This window comes from Oncorhynchus masou, chromosome 8 (genome assembly GCF_036934945.1).
Source record: "Oncorhynchus masou masou isolate Uvic2021 chromosome 8, UVic_Omas_1.1, whole genome shotgun sequence".
Taxonomy (NCBI): domain Eukaryota; kingdom Metazoa; phylum Chordata; class Actinopteri; order Salmoniformes; family Salmonidae; genus Oncorhynchus; species Oncorhynchus masou.
In genome coordinates this window covers 26,187,209-26,201,226 of record NC_088219.1, presented here as the reverse complement: position 1 = coordinate 26,201,226, position 14,018 = coordinate 26,187,209, and the positions used below count along the sequence as shown (strand labels likewise).

The 14,018-nt window shown below is 38.2% G+C and overlaps 1 protein-coding gene across 1 annotated transcript in view; it reads right to left on the bottom strand.

The window, feature by feature from the left end:
* Positions 1 to 14,018, bottom strand: part of LOC135544450 (astrotactin-2-like) — a 501,862-nt gene that overhangs the window by 215,741 nt on the left and 272,103 nt on the right. The window lies entirely within an intron of this gene.

The following is a 14,018-nucleotide window of genomic DNA, read 5'->3' as shown; positions in this document are numbered from 1 at the left end:
TTTGACATGTTTTGATGAACTTTACCGGTACTATTAGGATGTTTTCGTCTGCATGTCGTGACCGCCTTTAAGCCAGTGGATTACTGAACAAAACGCGCCAACAAAATTTAGTTTTTGGGACATAAAGAGGGACTTTATCGAACAAAACAAACATTTATTCTGTAACATGGACTCTTGTGACTGCAAACATATGAAGATCATCAAAGGTAAGTGATTAATCTTATCGCTATTTCTGACTTTTGTAATTCCTTTACTTGATTGTAAAATGTTTGTATGCTTTTGTAAGCGGGGCGCTGTCCTCAGACAATTTCATGGTATGCTTTCGCCATAAAGCCATTTTGAAATCTGACAGCGGCTGAAATAACAAGAAGTTAATCTTTAAGCTGATGTATAACACTTGTATTTTTATGAATGCTTCATTTGACTATTTCTGTATTTTGAATTTGGCGCACTGCAATTTCACCGGATGTTGGCCAGGTGGGACACAACCTTACAACCCTGGCACTCCAGTCAAGCCCCATGGGGAAAAGATGAGAGGGCAAGAGGGTATGTCACTTCTTGACATGCAAAACAATACTGTGATGCTTTTGACAGCAAAAATAGATAAAAGGGCAAATTGCTTGGAGGACATGGTTAGGGAGAATATGATTAAAATTGAGGCCATAAAAAATCTGTTAACTTTATATATGGAGAAGTGAAAACCTTCAAAAGTGACATGAAGAAAGTGGAAGTTATCTGACAGGAAAATGAGAAGGTGGCTGAACTTGAGCAAAAGGTGAATGAGGCAGAGAGATACAAGCGCAAATGGAACCTGAGGCTCCATGGAATTCCAGAGCAGGTGGGTAAGAAAATTAAATGCAGAGTTGTTGACATCTGTGGAGCTGTCATTCCCAAATCAAAAGCCAAACTTCAAAAGCCAAACTTCAGGAAAATGTGGACACCGTTCATTTTTTTGGGAAGACTCAAGGATCAAGACGAGACCGAGGACAACCATCATCCAGTTCACCAACAGATCTACACTGAATCTTCTATGGAGGAAAGCAAAGAACTGTGAGTTCCTCATCAAGCAAAAATTGAGGTTCACAGAGGATCTGACCTCAGAGGACAAAGTGACAGGAGAGAAACTGTGGCCGATGTTGGCTGCAGCTCGAAAGGCAGGGAAAACTTTTTTCTTGTCGGTGCAAGAGTGATCATCGATGGGAAAGAAATGAAGCTAAATCAGAACATTTGAGAGAGAGAGAGCCAGTCTAACTCAGACAGAACTGGTAAGTCAAAATACTGCGTAATTTCCAGGTGAAAAGCAGTCTTATATTGTGAAGAATTTACACAAACACTTTAATGAGAAAAGGCTGACCTGAAAACTGGTAAACTAAAAATGAACTATGGGTGAATAACTGCTTATTGTAAGGTCAACACAATGTGTTGGGAGTAAGAATCATTTGGTGAATTTATGACCAGTATTTCTCAAATCAAAGCAAATGTTATTGGTCACATACACATCGTTAGCAGATGTTAATGTGAGTGGGTTGAAGGTGGTGCAGTTGCCGTACCAGGCTGTGACGCAGTCGGACAGGACGCTCTCGATTATGCATCTGTAAAAGTTTTTCAGGGTTTTGTGTGACAAGCCACATTTCTTCAGGCTCCTGAGGTTGAAGATGTGCTGTTGCGCCTTCTTCACCACACTGGCTGTGTGGGTGGACCATTTTACTTTGTCTGTGATGTATACGCCGAGGAACTTAACTTTCCACCTTCTCCACTGCTGTCTGTTCAATGTGGATAGGGGGTGCTCCCTCATCTCCTTTGTTTTGTTGACGTTTAGTGAGAGGTTGTTTTCCTGACATCACACTCCGAGTGCCCTCACCTCCTCCCTGTAGGCTGTATCGTCGTTGTTGGTAATCAAGCCCACTACTGTTGTGTGGTCTGCAAACTTGATGGTTGAGTTGGAGGCATGCATGGCCACGCAGTCGTGGCTGAACAGGGAGTACAGGAGGGGGCTGAGCACACACCCTTGTGGGGCCCCAGTGTTGAGGGTCAGCGAAGTGGAGATGTTGTTTCCTACCGTCACCACTTCTGGGGGTGGTCCGTCAGAAAGTCCAGGACCTAATTGCACAGGGCGGGGTTGAGACCCAGGGCCTCCAGCTTGATGATGAGCTTGGAGGGTACTATGGTGTTGAATGCTGAGCTGTAGTCAATGAAACAGCATTCTTACATAGATATTATTTTTGTCCAGATGGGACAGGGCAGTGTGCAGTGTGATGGCGATTGCATCATCTGTGGACCTGTTGGGGCGGTATGCAAACTGAAGTGGGTCTTGGGTGGCCGGTAAGGTGGAGGTGATATGATCCTTGACTAGCCCCTCAAAGCACTTCATGATGACAGAAGTGAGTGCTATGAGGCGGTAGTCATTTAGTTCAGTTATCTTTGCCTTCTTGGGTACAGGAACAATGGTAGCTATCTTGAAGCATGTGGGGACAACAGACTGGGATAGGGAGCGATTGAATATGTCCGTAAACACACCAGCCAACTGGTCTGCGCATGCTCTGAGGACGCGGCTTGGAATGCCGTCTGGGCCAGCAGCCTTGCGAGGGTTGTCACGTTTAAATGTTTCACTCACGCCAGCCACTGAGAAGGGGGGGGGACAGTCCTTGTTAGCGAGCCGCCATGACGGTGGCCCGGTTTATTCCCTTAGCAGGCAAAGGTGTTTAGTTTGTCTGGAAGCGTGACGTCGGTGTCCATGACGTGGCTGGTTTTCTTTTTGTAGTCTGTGATTTCCTGTAGACCCTGCCACATACGTCTTGTGTCTGAGCTGTTGAATTGCGACTCCACCTTGTCCCTGTGCCCACATTTTGCTTGTTTGATTGCCTTGCCGAGGGAATAACTACACTGTTTATATTCGGCCATATTTCTAGACCTCTTTCCATGGTTTCATAGGCCGTAAGAGTTTGTTCTTAACTGACTTGCCTAGTTAAATAAAGGTTCAATAAAACATATGCAGTAAGTATTACCACTCTGGATGTTGGTTAATTTGAACAGTGAATTGGTCTTGGATTATTCAATATTTGGACATCTAACTATCCTGATAAAAGGGACTTCACTTGGAGTAACAAGGACATGTCCTTGGAGTAACAAGAACATGTCCAGACAGTCATGAATTGACTTCTGGTTGATTATTTATTCATCAGATAACACTGTAGTCAAGGTATCAATTGAACCATCAATTCTTACTGATCATATTTATATTCTTATCTTTAAATATGAATGGCTCTGAAGTTAATAAACCAAATCAAAGTTATTGGAAACTCAATAGTAGACTGTTGGAAGATGATGATTTCAAGATGGATGCCAAATATATTATACAATAAAATTGGAGGAAAGCCCAACTATTTAAGTCTTATGGGAAATATTGGGAATGAATGAAGTATGAAATAAGACATACAGCCACAAAGAGAGGTAAATAAATTGCTGAACTTAAAAGATTGAGGGAAGATAAACATGTTAAGGAAATACTTTCTCTAATCTCTATGGAGGACCTTGATGAAGAAGAAAAGGGTCAGTAATTTTCTTTAAGAACTAGAAATGGGGTGAATATATGAAGAGAGAACAAAAAGGGCTTTTGTAAGATCAAGAAGGAGATGGCTTGAGGAAGGTGAAAATTCATAAGCTTAATATAGATGGCAAAGAAAATTAAAACCCCCCAAAATATTTCAAAATATGTTTCAGAATTCTATGGTGATCTTTACACCAGCAATGCCTGTCCTACTAGTGACATACCTGCCTTTCTAGACTCTGTCAAAGACTATGCAAAATTCATAGTTGAAGACTTCCAAGTCTTGTGAGGAATGTATTTCTATTAATGAATTATTTTTAAATGTAGGGGAGGTCCTGCCTGTTTCTTTGACACAAGATCTCATTTCTGTAATCCCCAAACCAAACAAAGATCCTATGATGTTAGAGAATTGAAGACCAATCACATTAGTGAACAATGTTGGAAAGCTACATTAATCTATATTTGCAGAAATACTTAAAAAAGCTCTTGAGCAAATCATTGATGATACCCAGTCTGGTTTTATGAAGGGCAGACATACAGTATGTGTAATAATATTTGACTAGTATTGGACTTGATAGACTACAATGAGCACATTGTGGAAGATAGCTTTATTTTATTTGTAGACTTTTACAAGGCTTTTGATACAGCTGAAATTTATTTAATTTTTGAGACTTTAATTCTTTGGGTTTTGGTCAATATTTTCAAATTGTAATTAAGACACTTTCAATTATCCCATGGAACTTCAGAGAGATTCTACATTTGACGCCGAATGAAACAAGGATGCACAATTTCTCCTTTCTTATTTTTATTGGTCACACAAGTTATGGCACTTCATATCAATAAGGATATTTTTTAGGGGGTATTCAGATAGAAGATAAAGAGGTAAAATGTTCACAATTGGATGAAGACACCACCATTTTTTTTAAAGATCATAATGAAGTCAGGAAAGCTATTGAGTGTATTAATGCCTTCTCACATATATGTGGTTTATCTCTGAATATTAGGAAACTTGAATTATTTGCATTGAAAAGATGTGATATAAAAGATGTGATCACATATCTTGGTATTAAAGTTAGCAAAAATCATAAAGAAAGGGCCAATTTAAATGTATCTCCTATTGTAGAGAAAATTGGAAAGAGATTTAACTTCTAGTTATTAAGAGATCTTTCTTTATCTGGACGTGTACTTTTATCACAATCTGAAGGTCTGTCCAGATTAGTTCATACCTCCCTTGCCTTGGATGTTCCTCTGTCAGTAACTAAAATGGTTGATACTAAATTATTTAACTTCCTATGGAGGAATAAACCTCATTATTTAAGAAAAGTGGTAATATGTAGCACCCAAAGTGAGGGAGGGTTGAATGCTCTGGATTTTAAAACATTTAAGATCAAATGGATACAAAACTACTTAAGAAATATGGATTGCATTTGGAATATAATCCCTAATTTAATACTCCAACAGATTGGTGGTCTAGAATTCTCACTCAAACGCAACTTTGAAGTGGGTAAGATTCCTATTAAGCTTGCTAACTTTCATAAACAAGTACATCTAACATGGAACCTCATGTACAAGCATACTTTTCCCCACCTAGATATACAATCTGGAATAATAAAGACATAAAATACAAAAACAAGGCTTTGTTTTTCCAGAACTGGTTTGAGAACAGCATTATATGGGTTAAACAATTATTGAATAATGATAGGCATTATATATGTATATACATGTAGATATGATTGTCCAGAATTCATGAGAACACACAATGTTACATTCACTCCTGAGGAGTTTCAAATAGTTGTTCGAGCTGTCCCTAAAGGTGCTATTCTTCTCTTAGGAGAATATAACAGTACTCCAAGTGCAACTGTTGACGATTTTGTAGCCTCAACACAGCTAGAAGGAATTGACATTTTAAACAATAAATGTAATAACATGTATATAATAAAACTATTTCACGATGTTACTATTCCCTCTGCTAGAATATACTGGAATTCAGCCCTAGGACAAGTGAACTGGAACAAACTCTTGTTGTTGTCTGGCAAATATTGTATATCTAATAAGGTGAAAGAAGTATCATACAAACTCATTCATAGAATCCACCCTGTAAAGACCTTTATAAAGGTTAAATAAAAAAGTTTTGAATTTTTTTTTATACACATTTTCAAAATAACTATTGATAACAAATGTGTATTTTGTGGTTGTGACCTAGAAACTACTGAGCATGTATTTTGGTACTGTTCTTATATCAGAAGATTTTTGAGTGAGTTAGAAGACTTTATTTTAAAAGAAACAACTATTAATGTTCATTTGAGATAACTGATATCTTTTATTTTGATCCAAATGATATGGACCCTGATTTAACTTTCATTGTTAATTTGTTTATTTTTCATGGCAGATTCTTTATCCATAAAAGGAAGTGGACAGAGAACAAACCCCTCTACACCTTGTTAAAGATCATTTAAATATTATTTTGAAGTGATCAGTAAGTGTAAAAAAACAAAAAAGCACTACATACCATAACACTTTTTGACAACTTGAAAATGTATCTCGATATGCCATTTCCTTGTCTGTTAGCTTTATGTACTCCTGTTTGTACGTTTCCGTTTTGTATTTGTTTTGTTCATAATAATAAAACAATGATAATAATAAAAAAAGAGAATAAATAATGATAATAATATTAAATAAACACCCTGCTCAAACAGAGGGATGCTATGTTAGCTAGCTGACTATGACTTCCCAACACAACACTGGAACCCTTCCAAGTCAAGGTAAGGTTTTGATATTACTCATTTATTGCCACCGGGATCTGCCGGTGTAACTGCTAACTGACTGTACACTAACGTTATTGCATGATTGTAAAACGGGGATAAACATACTTGAATTTGTCCAATAGAAACTCTCGTTTTCAACTGTTGGACTAATGATTACACCCTATATCAGATAGATAGATACAGGCAAGAGTGTGCAAGGCGGCATTGAATGTCACTGTCCATGTGTCACTGTCTGTCACCTCAAATTTGTCTCTCACCCTGTGTGCATCTACATTCATAGATTGTCGCAACCTCATGATGAGTTGAAGGAAAATTTGAGTATCATGTAGTAGCCTAAACATATTGCTTGTACATTGAACTGGGTGAATGGAATATGAATGAGTCATCCAATATGCTGTAAAAGAAATAAGGCCATACTCATGAGAAAAAAAAATGTAACGGCCCTGAGCACCACTGGAGTGTATATGGTGTGTGTACAGTCTACATAGTCAAATGAGTGTGTGTAATACAACATTGAATTCTTGCTCTGCAATGGCAAAGTGTAGGCCTCCCCTTCCAAAAAAAGATGTCAGTTTTGAGACTGCCGTAAAAGTGCAGTAACTGCAGTCCACTGTGGTATTTGGTACACAGAAATTGCAGAATAACTGCAGTGTACTGCAGCTGAACTGCAGTTATACTGCAATCTGACTGCATTTTTCCCCCCCGTAAAAATAGTGAACCCTCTTAAACCTTGGGACCTGGATAGGGTATGGTGAGAAGAATGAAGGGAGTCTAACGCCTTGATAAGATTTAAAATATTTTTTTTATCTGGTGCTTCTCCCTTCAATACATTTTTCAGTTGTCTCTCTTATTCATCTGACAAGGCTACTACTTATACATTTCTATATAGCCAACACACTAAACAACTATTAGTGAAAAGTTATTAATAATCATCTTGTCTCATAAATACATTTTCATCCTGTCATTCTCAACATATCCCTAACAACAGCTAGTTACAATGTCACCCTTTGTTTACACTCTGTCTGAACATTCGTTGGAGTCCTCTGTCGCCATGACAACAACAGCCGAGCTTGACTGGAGCTAATGCTAGCCGAAGCTAGCTTCTATGCTAACAGTCTTTTATAAATTATTTAAACTATCAAAACGTCAACAAAAAATAACAATAATATCATTACACTCCGCTAAACTTTGTGTTCCATATCCTATGTTTTTAAACTCGCTCACTGTGAAGCTAAGGTATTTATTTAAGGCATTATACTGCCATTGCACCACGGTAATGTACAATTAATTAAGATGGTACCATATGATACACTTGGATACCATTTATCATAGTTGTGCATTACCATGGTAGAATGTATAATGCAGGTTAAAACAATAGTATTTCCATGATCCACATCTATACCACAGTATAAATGATGCAATACCATTGTATTATATAGATACCATGGTAGTACCATCATACTTCAAGGCTAAAACCATGGTACATTACCATGATTTAGACTACACCATGGTATAAGTGAAAGTACCATTGTAGTAACATGATATAAATAAAAGTATCAAAGTAGTACATGGTATAAATCAAATCAAATGAAGTACCATCATAGCAACATGGTTTAAATAAAAGTATCAAAGTAGTACCATGGTATAAATCAAATCAAATGAAGTACCATCATAGCAACATGGTTTAAATAAAACTACCAAAGTAGTACCATGGTATAAATCAAATCAAATGAAGTACCATCATAGCAACATGGTTTAAATAAAAGTACCAAAGTAGTACCATGGTATAAATCAAATCAAATGAAGTACCATCATAACAACATGGTTTAAATAAAAATATCAAAGTAGAACATGGTATAAATCAAATCAAATGAAGTACCATCATAGCAACATGGTTTAAATAAAAGTATCAAAGTAGTACCATGGTATAAATCAAATCAAATGAAGTACCATCATAGCAACATGGTTTAAATAAAAGTATCAAAGTAGTACCATGGTATAAATCAAATCAAATGAAGTACCATCATAGCAACATGGTTTAAATAAAAGTATCAAAGTAGTACCATGGTATAAATCAAATCAAATGAAGTACCATCATAGCAACATGGTTTAAATAAAAGTACCAAAGTAGTACCATGGTATAAATCAAATCAAATGAAGTACCATCATAACAACATGGTTTAAATAAAAGTATCAAAGTAGTACATGGTATAAATCAAATCAAATGAAGTACCATCATAGCAACATGGTTTAAATAAAAGTATCAAAGTAGTACATGGTATAAATCAAATCAAATGAAGTACCATCATAGCAACATGATTTAAATCAAATCAAATGAAGTATCATAGTAGTACCATGGTATACATTTAAGTATCATAGTATAAATTAAATACCATAGCAGTATCACGATACAAATGTTGTCTTCATGAGAATAATTTACTGTACCATCATAACTCAATTGATGTATCTGTATGAGATTCATGATCTGTTCCTTAATAATCAACATTAAGTATTTGAGCGATATGGTAATCTAAAGATTCATGTTAAAGCTGGGATCCAGCACCACTGGCCACCCCAGACGCATTTTCATTTTTTTTTTTTTGGTTTGAGGAAATTAGCATCCAACATCGTGGTAAAAAAAAATAATCGTAGTACATACTCTGCTGTTTTATGCTATATCTATTCATTTGAGGTTTCAACCACAGGAGCTTAATTCAAGTGGTTTTATCTAATGCACTCATGACAAATCGCACCTTCCACGATTAAAAAAGCAAAGAGCAAGCACGATATCACTATCTATATATCTAAAGTTCCTGAGCCTCTAAAGATGCCCTTTTCTCCAGCATGGCATGTTATGATACAGTGCATTCTGAAAGTATTCAGACCCCTTGACTTTTTCCACGTTTTGTTACAGCCTTACTCTAAAATGAATTAAATCATAGTTTCCCTCAATCTACACAAAATACCCCATAATGGCAAAGCAAAAACAGGTTTGAGAATTTTTTGCAAAAATATAATAATAATGAATTGAAAAAACACATTTACATAAGTATTCAGACCCTTTACTCAGTACTTTGTTGAGGCACATTTGGCAGCGATTACAGCATCGAGTCTTCTTGGGTATGACGTTACAAGTTTGGGACACCTATATTGTCTGTAGAGCTCTGAGACAGGATTGTGTCGAGGCACAGATTATTCTCTGCAGATCCTCTCAAGCTCTGTTTTCAGGTCTCTCCAGATATGTTACATTGGTTTCAAGTCCGGGCTCGTGCTTGGTCACTCAAGGACATTCAGAGACTTGTCCCGAAGACACTCCTGAGTTGTCTTGGTTGTGTGCTTAGGGTCGTTGTCCCTAAGCACACAGTCTGAGGTCCAGTCTGAGGTCCTGAGCGCTCTGGTGCATGTATTTATCAAGGATCTATCTGTACTTTGAACTGTTCATCTTTTCCTACAATCCTGACTAGTCTCCCAGTCCCTGCCACTGAAAAACATCCCCACAGCATGATGCTGCCACCACCATGGTTCACCGTAAGGATGGGGCAAGGTTTCATCCAGATATGATGCTTGGCATTCAGGACAAAAAGTTATATATTGGTTTCATCAGACCAGAGAATCTTGTTTCTCATGGTCTGAGAGTCCTTTAGGTGACTTCTGGCAAACTCCAAGCAGGTTTTCGTGCCTTTTGCTGAAGAGTGGCTTCCGCCTGGCCACTCTACCATAAAGGCCTGATTGGTGGAGTGCTGCAGAGATGGTTTGTCCTTCTGGAAGGTTTTCCCATCTCCACAGAGAAACTCTAAAGCTCTGTCAGAGTGACCATCGGGTTCTTGGTCACCCCCTGAACAAGGCCCTCCTCCCCCGATTGCTCAGTTTGGCCGGGTGGCCTGCTCTAGGAAGAGTCTTGGTGGTTCCAAACTTCTTTCATTTAAGAATGATGGAGGCCACTGTGTTCTTGGTGACCTTCAACACTGCAAACATGTTTGGGTACCCTTCCCCAGATCTGTGCTTCGACACAGGTGGACTCCAATCAAGTTGTAGAAACATCTCAAGGATGATCAATAGAAACAAGATGCAGTTGAGTTCAATTTCGAGTCTCATAGCAAAGGGTCTGAATACTTATGTAAATAAGGTATTTCTGTTTTTATTTTTAATACATTTGCTAAGATTTCTCAACTTGTTTTTCACTTTGTCATTATGGGTTATTGTGTCTAGATTGATGAGTACAAAATACAATTATCAATTTTAGAATAAGGCTGTACTGTATGTGTGGGAAAAGTCAAGGGGTCTGAATACTTTCCGAATGTACTGGTTCAGAGAGCAACTCAGATTATTAATCATGGAAGGTTGTTATGCTAACCATGTATGCAGTGACTCTTTTACTTAGATTTTTTTGTACTTAAAAAAAAAATTCTCCTACATTTTATGAGATCCAATTGGTAGTTAAAGTCTTGTCCCATCGCTGCAACTCCCGAATGCAGTGACACTACCTAGCCCTCCAAAGAGATAAACATTTAAAACATAATGGAAATACAAAGATATGGGTACAACCCCAACCTATCTATTACCTGAAATGCAGCTGTGCTCAATGCTTTAGATGATGTAAGATAATATATACTTCTATTAATCCATAAGAGATGGAAATGTGTCGTCTGCGTTTTGCCTAACCCTTCCGAAAACACACACACACACACACACACACACACACACACACACACACACACACACACACTAATGCTGTGCGATTAGTGCTTTTTGAGGTTGGTTCGGTTACATGGGAAAAAAATGCAGATGTTTTTATTTAAATCATTTAAAAAAACATTAAATATGTTATGGAATAATGACATTAAAATGATTTGTGAGTTTCCCTCAGCCATCACCTGCCTTTTTGCTGACACTGACAGTTGGTTGAATGTTGTAACATAATAAAACAATTAATAAAAGCCCCGTGATGGTAGTGAATGCCCATTACTGCTTATCACTTATTAACCATCATTTTTTCAGATGACTTACTTTACTTTAATACTGTACAATATTTCAGTTGTGTATATTAGTTTATTATTTTTCATTATTTAAAGTCGCCATCTCATCTCTGCTCAGGTAGTAGGAGCCAGCCAGACAACCATCTAACGTTATCTCTGTGCTCCCCATTGAACGAGTCATAATATTTAGCTAGGCTAGTACTGCAGTAGCTAGCTGGCTGACTGAATCATTTTTCAAGTTGGTTCTTCGAAGTAGATAAGGCATACTTTCACGACTGCTTATTACCAATAACACAACAATCAATTGGGTAAAGCTACCTCACAAAATGTCTTAATTCCTATAGCCGTTGTTTTGTTACGTCATTCCTCTCATATGGTCTGTGCGTATGTGCCACAATTGATTATGGTCATTGAAGTTAATTACCACGTTTCTGTGCTGAACTTGGTTGAATATTTGCCAAATGAAAACTACAACGTACAATCAGCCCAGCTTTCCATATAGTTCTTGACTTAATGGGCTTATTTGACATTGCAAACAACTAACAACTGACTGATCTACAAATCACTTTGCATCATAAATAAACTACTCATTAGATCAGTCAGTCAATCACCATTCACCCACAATGCATCATGGATTTGATTTCTCTCTGGAGAAACGGTGTGTTGAGCACACAAAAAAACAGAACTAAATGGAATTAATGTTATTGTACCGACGTTGGTCAATCAGTTGTTTAATAAAAAATATATGAATTGCTCAGCACTAACAAAAACACAAGGTTGGAGAGACTGGAGCAGAGGGCAGCTGTAAAGGGGGCTCAATGAGCAGTTGAGTGGGTTAAGTTCCTTGCTCAAGGGAACATCGGCAATAGGTGGCACCTGAGATATTGATGCCAGCAACCCTCTGGGGCTACCGCTGCCCCCTGCTGCCCCCCTGCTGTCCCCCTGCTGCCCCCATTGTATATGGGTGTAAAATAAATATGTAATTTTCCCTCTCTTTACTAATCAGAGGCATGTAAAGTGATGTAAGCTGAAACGGGTTAACACAAAGTTGCACTATAAGGACACAATTGCCCACGTTGTTGGTGAATCACCATGAGACAGACCTCCGAGTGGTATAAGGCAATATTAAACAATAAATGAAATGTGGGTAAAACAATTTCTCTGATAGTTGTGTGAGTTCTTCATTCAGGACTTTATGCATCACAGGCACAATCCCGTTTAGACTGTCTCTCAGAGTACCACGGCAACAGTTGGGCTATTGGGAAAATCTCCCTCGATTCAGCAATTATTTTAACAGTCCCAGTCAAAATGCATGGGGAAATTGCAGTATCAGTGTTTGGCTCTCATTCGTTGTGACAAACAGCCCACAGGCCAGTCAAATTACAACCCTACCCCCTAATGATCAAGCCATACATCACATAGCTACCCAACTGGCTCATTAATTTAATTGGTTGACAACTCAAGCCCGCCCAAACTACCATCAAACCTCTGGCATTGGACCTTTGCCATCTCTCCTCCCATTGTAAATATGCCAACAACCAACTTCCTTCACACAAAGACGTAGTGTTTTGCATATCAAATACGTTTCCTACAGTCGGCTACAGTATGTCAGCATGTTACTTTTAATTACCACGTATCTGTTCTGAACTTGTTTGAATATTTGCCAAATGAAAACTACAACTTACAATCAGCTCACCTTCTCACATAGTTCTTGACCTAATGAGCTTATTTGACATTGCAGACGACTAACAATTGACTGATCCACAAATCACTTTGCATCATAAATAACTACTCATTATTATTTGTAGATCAGTCAGTCAATCACCATTCACCCACAATGCATCATGGATTTGGTGCTCTTGAACATGGCCAATTTCTATTGTGAATGATTTTATCCCTCTCTAGAGGAACGGCGTGTTGAGCTCACAAAAAAAAAACTAAAAACTAAATGGAATGAATATTATTGAACCGACGGCGGTCAATCAGTTGTTTAATAAAAAATATATGAATTGCTCAGCACTAACACATACACACAAACACACATTAGGTTGGAGAGACTGGAGCAGAGGGCAGCTGTAAAGGGGGCTCAATGAGCAGTTGAGTGGGTTAAGTTCCTTGCTCAAGGGAACATCGGCAATAGGTGGCACCTGAGATATTGATGCCAGCAACCCTCTGGGGCTACCGCTGCCCCCCTGCTGCCCCCCTGCTGCCCCCATTGTATATGGGTGTAAAATAAATATGTAATTTTCCCTCTCTTTACTAATCAGAGGCATGTAAAGTGATGTAAGCTGAAACGGGTTAACACAAAGTTGCACTATAAGGACACAATTGCCCACGTTTTTGGTGAATCACCATGAGACAGACCTCCGAGTGGTATAAGGCAATATTAAACAATAAATTAAATGTGGGTAAAACAATTTATCTCTGATAGTTGTGTGAGTTCTTCATTCAGGACTGTATCCATCACAGGCACAATCCCATTTAGACGGTCTCTCAGAGTACCACGGCAACAGTTGGGCTATTGGGAAAATCTCCCACGATTCAGCAATTATTTTAACAGTCCCAGTCAAAATGCATGGGGAAATTGCAGTAACAGTGTTCGGCTCTCATTTTCTGTGACAAACAGCCCACAGGCCAGTCAAATTACAACCCTACCCCCTAATGATCAAGCCATACATCACATAGCTACCCAACTGGCTCATTAATTTAATTGGACACAAACTTGAGCCC